We start from the raw sequence: 6,685 nt of genomic DNA, 5'->3' as shown, positions 1-6,685 counted from the left end.
ATATGAACCAAGCCCTTCAAAAACCTCACTCCATAACATACTCGAGGTGGTATTGTCATCAATCACCAAAAAGGGGGAGATTGAAAGCATCTAGGCCCCTAAGTGGATTTCGGTGATTAATGTCAATACAAGATTACTATGACTAACGTGTGTTTTGCAGAGGCAATTAAGTTAGGTCATGGTAATGGAGATCGATTGGGCAATCGAGGTTGTCATGCCCCTACGATGGAAATCGTTTCGGTTTTCAAAGGATGGACGACAAGGTTAAGGATAACTAGTTCTAAGTGTCAATTAAAGTTGGAGAGACACTTAGAGTAGTTTAGGACTTTGTTTTTTTTCTTTGGCCATACTATGAAGGGGGGTATGAACGGGTAGCTTGACCTAGTTGAGTCTAGTGAGTTAGGTGTGGTGCACACTTGTGAAAACTAGCTCTAGGTAGCTCCTATGAATGCCTAAAATCCTTTGGAGCAAACTTCATTCATATATGATCGAAAGTTGGAAGTGAATGGAGGGTCAAATACTGACCGGACGTTGGCTCCGGTGCGACCGGACGCTGGCCGCAGGGTCCGGTCAGTTCATTTGACTGTGAAGAACAAGTCTGGTGTGACCGGACGCTGGCAGGTCGTGTGACCGGACGCTGAGGGCCAGCGTCCGGTCGACTCCAGTAATGGTCCAGACTTGAGAAAGTGCGACCGGACGCGTCCGGTCGGTGGTGACCGGACCCTGAGTATCCAACGTTCGGTCGTTTACAGTAAGCATCCAAGAGCGACCGGACGCGTCCGGTCGGTACTGACCGGACCCTGACAGCGTCCGGTCATCACTTGAAAACTGTTCGCGGGTTGAACTGGCCGGAGCGTCCGGTCAAAACGATCGGAGCGTCCGGTCACCCCGCAGAAGCTCATAACGGTTCGTTTTTCAGGCTGCCTTATAAATAGAAGCTCCACTCGTGAGTGGAGCAACTTTTGCTCATTCCAACAGCTGAGAAACACGTTTGTGAGTGCCAAGAAGAGCAAGGTCCAAGTGAGGTGTTTGTGATTTGAGAATCCAAGAGTGAAACCTCATTAGTGAATCAAGAGTAGACAAGTGTGCATCCATCTTCTCATTAGGCTTCGCGTGGTCAAGTGAGAGTTCGTGCTTGTTACTCTTGGTGATCGCCATCACCTAGACGGCTTGGTGGTGATTTGGAGCTTGGTGACCACCCAGCGGAGCTTGTGGGTGACCCAACTCAAGTTGTGAGCGGCTTTGGGTGATTCGCCGCGACGGAGTGTCAAAGAATCAACCCGTAGAGAGCACTTGATCCTTGCGTGGATCAAGGGGGAGCTACACCCTTGCGCGGGTGCTCCAACGAGGACTAGTGGGGAGTGACGACTCTCCGATACCTCGGCAAAACATCGCCGCGTTCCTTTTCTCTCCCTATTTAATTTGAGCACTTACTTTGAGTATTTACTTTGAGCAATTCAATACTTGTTTTACATTCATAGAATTGCTATACTAGAGAAAGTTTGGAACATAGGGTGCAAGTCATTTGTGCGTTGATTTGATAGAAACACTTTTCTAGGCACAAGGGGTTAATTGGGCTATCCGTAGGATTTGATTATTGCAAGAAAATTTAGAATTAGCCCAATTCACTCCCCCTCTTGGGCATCTTGATCCTTTCACTATACTCATATTAGGTTACTATGTTTTTTTAAGTTCATATGAGCTAGCAAATTGACTCTATTATTAAGGGTGTCTTTAGGATGCTTCCAATGATCTAGTTTAGAGTTAGCTGAATCAAAATTTTAATCTTCAAATAGTGCAAAAGACAAGAGACTGTATTCAAGAGATAGTCTCACATATTTCACGATGCATCCAGACATCTCTTACAACATGATATTTAGGAATGCTTGCCCACGACGTGTCATGCCACAAGTTATTTTTTTGTGCAGTTGTTTGGTTCTCGCTGCCACACATATGGCGTGCTGCACTTTCATAACACCTTGTCCCACACGTCGTTGACTCATTTCGTTTTTACCAAAACTTTGCTATAGGTGTGGCTTTAATTTTACTCACCAAACTTTCTGTGACAACCATAGTTTGACGAAAGTTTAGTGTGACAAATTACAGCACCAACCAAACACGTCCTAAGTGCGAGCTTGCACATCCTACCTCTTTCTCTATCTTCGTTGTTCTTCCAATCGTCCTCCTCCAGCTCGTGCATGTGGGAGGCCGTGCACGCCGTCAAGGAGAGGGGCAAGTGGTGGTCGCATGCTGCGCTCGGCTCGGGCTGGTAGCTAGACAGCACGCTCGTAGAGCACTAGAGCTTGACGAACACATGACGAGGTCGAGGTAGGACCGTCGTAGGAGCCCGGCCGGCCTTGCGACGTGGAGAAATTCGCGCGACCGGGGCCTCGGCGGGTGTTATCCGGAGCATGCTGGAGGAAGGGCTGCCACCGGACTCTAGCATATCACAAGTTCCTCAAGTTCATGGTCCAGTGGTCCACTACGACTCAACTCGGAACGGAAGAGAGATGCCATAGTGGCTTCTAGGCGGCAGAGAAGATGCGGCTGCAGGGTGACTCTGGGTGAGGAGCGAGCATGCGTCGGAGGAGATCGAGGACCCCATGCCTACAGCCTACCTGGTCGATCTGCGATACGACGGTAGGGACAGCGTCGTCCTAGACTACATGGCCTACGTGGCCGCCCTCGGCGCCAACGACGGCGGCCTCGTCTCCGTGGCTTGGCTTCCATCGTGATCGGCGTTCAGTGCCGTGAACGGACAATCCCAACATAAGGTCTTCTTCTGTATCATTTGTTAAGAATTAAATTAAATACCAGAGAGTTGTTGACATAGACCTTCCAAGCTATAGTTTTGTTCTGTGTCCAAATGCCAGTGAGGAGATACTTGAGCATCTGTTCCTTCACTGTCCTTTTTCAACACCTTGTTGGAGTTCTATTGATCTGTATGTGCCTGATGATTGATTTTTTCTTATGTTCTAGGAAAAGTCTAAATTACTCTCCCTGGGTAAACCATGTCAATCAATCCCCTGAACAAAAATTCTGGTTCAATTTACTCCCAGATTTAAGTTTACATTTGCGGGGATGATAAGTTGATAACGGGCATCATAATATTCATTGTTACGAGGTAGATTCATAAATGTTAAAATGATTATAATGATAAAAAATATAATTGGACCATAAATTATGATGTCTATGGTCACCCTTCAAAATTTGAACTTAACTTAATTTGTATGTGGAGAAAAAAAAACAAGGCTTCTTAAAGGTATATCTGGGAGTAAATCGAACCAAATTTTGTTTGAGGGTTGTTCTGACACAAACCCTTTCTTGGGATGAGTAAATTAGGCTTTTCTAGTTTTTAAATAATTTTGTATGGAAATTCAAAAGTATTTCTCAAATTTAGGAAAAAACATAAACGTACTTCTGTAATCGCTCTAAATGGTGACAACTTTAATTTTGTCCTATGAGTGACAACAATGGTATATTGAATTATTTTGTAATTTCCATACAAAACGTATAAAAAATATTATCTGATGATTTGCCTCGTTCAGATGTCTTAGAGCATACTCCCTCTGTCCCTATATATTAGTCGTTGTAGCCTTGAAAGAGGTGCATCAAACATTGTTTGAACCTGGACGCTTAAATGTTGTGCCAAAACGACAAACATTGTGGGACGGAGGGAGTATATGATCAGTTCGAAATGGGCACATACTGAATTAAAAGTCAGTTGAAACCAACAAAGATACTTCAGAATTAGTAGTCACTGATTATCCATCGCGTAGAGAAGACATATTTTCCACAGATTATTCGATGGCTACACTCCCTTTTGTTGTTTATTTCATTCCTTCCTGTTTTTGTTATACCTTTTTTTCCTAATTTTAATATGTACAACAAGAAGGGGCTTACCTCTCCTATTTCCTTAAGAAAAAGTTGTCAACAGAAGTAGCCGGCTGATTGAAAGGGAAAGATGGCAATCAGCGAGTGCTCCTGTATGGGCTAATAATTTAGAGAACCATAAGTCTAACAGGTTTTTCATCAGTAAATTTAGACCCTACGCGCTAACTGAAGTTTATTATCTTTGCTCTCTCATTTATTCATATTCTAACACAACTAGATTCGATTGTAATAGGCTTTAGTTATCAAGTACTCTGTCTTTCCATTCCCATTCATAACTTCCGATAGGCTTTAGTTATCGATAACTCTACATGTCTTTTCGTTATGAATCTTTACGTATATTTCAAATCCATTAGTGTTTGGCATATATTTTAAATCCAAAAAGTATTCAACTCTTACAATTTTTAAAAAAAAAAATCCTCCACACATGGTAAAATGCCACTTATCCTGTAAGGGGAGGGAAGAGATTTGCGAATCACATATGACTGGACTGATGGTGATGTCCTCAAGACGAAAGGTTCACTTGCGACTTTAACCAATATATTCAAATTCAAATGCTAGATATGTATAACTTAAATAACTTGGGTGACGGTGATGCTTTTGCAGCTGACCTTTTTCACTTTATCGCCATAGAAACTATAAAGAAATAACTTCAAGCTCTGGAACACAACGAAATATCAAGTAAAATCTCCATGGTCCATGGATGATGGACCCATCCATTATGCATTTATGCAGAGAAAATCAGCAAGAGATGTCATGGTATCTTCCATCACGATTAAAGAAAGAATGGGTGAAGTTGTCAACCGTCAAGCAAAAGAGAGAGACGACTACACAAAATCAAAACCAAAAGCTCCGTTTGCGTAATTGTACTCCACGTGCTTACCTAGCATGCACCTCGGTCATATGTACCGTACCAAGGTAACACATGGAGACAGGACATTCAATCTCTCTTTCACTTGAAAATAATTACTGCTACAGTATTTGCAACGAAGGTAATTAAAACTTCGTCGGATGTTAGGGGTGGGGGGTGGGGGTGGGGGGGGGGGGGGGGGGGGGCTTGGCCCCTTCTAGCCCCCCTAGTTCCGCCACTGCTTCCGATCACAAAGATCTTTACCCTACAACTATGGCACCACGTCTTCACTAGTTATCAATCGTGCACCGCAGGGGCGGAACCAGAATTTGAGCATAGGAGGGGCCAGCCGACAACAATCATATGTGATAAAATGTGTATACAATAATAGCATAGATAATATCCAAATAAAAGTATGGTATACATAAAAGCTAAAAAAATCTTATGAATATTACAAAGAAAAAGAAAACAAAATTTAATTAGCACTAGGTCTCTAACTTCCACTCGATCAGTCTAATTCTTAGGCAAAAAATATTGCGATAATAATAGAAACAACGTACTAGATAAGAAAGACAGCATAAAGATTAGTCCTAAATAATATAGAGGCAGTTGGAGATCAATATGAAGGGAGAATAAACAAGCAAAACACTAATGATATTTGTTAACTAGCTATAGAATTGTATAATCTAGGGAGAACAAAAGAAATAAAAAAGACAATTGAAAGGCTAATCCTAGATTATTACGGAAAAAGAACAAGCAATTAAAGCACAAATTAGCATCATTACCTTGCTAATTGAATGATTAACTAGCTAAATAAGGAGGGAGCATTGTGGAGGCACAAGCATGTTGGGGGTGTCAGGCCCCCCTCAGCCCCTCCCTCCCTCCGCCACTAGTGCACTGTCCGATTAATCTATCCATGAAGGCTAATATAGCCTGCAAATCGAAGAACAAGAAAGAATGCAAATGAATTTACTGGAAATAGATTAAACTCACGAGATAGAGTCTCACAAACCAATGAATAGATAAACTATTTAATGACATATTAATCTAGGCAAAATTCAAATCATAAATTAGACGACGACTACTGAATACATAGTATTAGGAGCGGCCAAGGACCCCTGGACGTGTCTCTAATGGACTCCAACATGATACACAACCCAATAGCTCAACATATAGTGACGCAGCACTCTGACAGATTATGTATATATGTGCACTTGTTTTCATTATTCGCGTTGACTCATACGGAATTTAGACGTGGAACTGGTTCCATTGGAAAGTTTATCTCCTTACCTTTCCTTCATATATAGAATGTTGAAAATAGGAGTATGTATGTGATTTAGACGATGATTTTAGGGCATGCCATTCTTGGACACTAAGGTGAACTCGCACGTAATATGGATTCAACCTCCAACTTGGCTTGGATGCCCCCACACTTAGACATGGTAATGGATTAGCATATAAATCCAATTAAAATTCAAGGAAAAAATCCAAGCCCAATCCTATCCTATTACAAAAGGACTACCAATCCAACCCAATTACTTTCAAATCCAAACCCATCCCATATGATCCAATAATAACAAAACTATTATAAGTACACATTGATTCTATGTCAAAAGCTAGGCCCTACAATTAAATATCTCGAGTTCATGTCTTAAAATAGTGAAATTAACTAACAATTATTAGAGATGACTCAATATAATTGCCCACTATATTGTGTAGATTGGTGTGACTAGATATATACGTGAGCCCCACGTCGAAAGTCAAACCTAGAATTAAAAAATCTTGTGTTCAGACCTTAAAACTTGAGCGAAATTGATTGAAATTTGTTGAAGATTATTGAAAGCTCTAGTTTGGTTTTGGTGAATTGATGAAACCCTAAGTGCTAACCTAGTTTATCAAAGTAATTATGAGATAGGTAGCACTATCCCAAGTGATGAAGCAAAT

The sequence above is a fragment of the Miscanthus floridulus genome, chromosome 2 (assembly GCF_019320115.1).
Source record: "Miscanthus floridulus cultivar M001 chromosome 2, ASM1932011v1, whole genome shotgun sequence".
In the NCBI taxonomy this organism is placed as follows: Eukaryota; Viridiplantae; Streptophyta; class Magnoliopsida; order Poales; family Poaceae; genus Miscanthus; species Miscanthus floridulus.
This window is presented reverse-complemented; position numbering follows the sequence as displayed.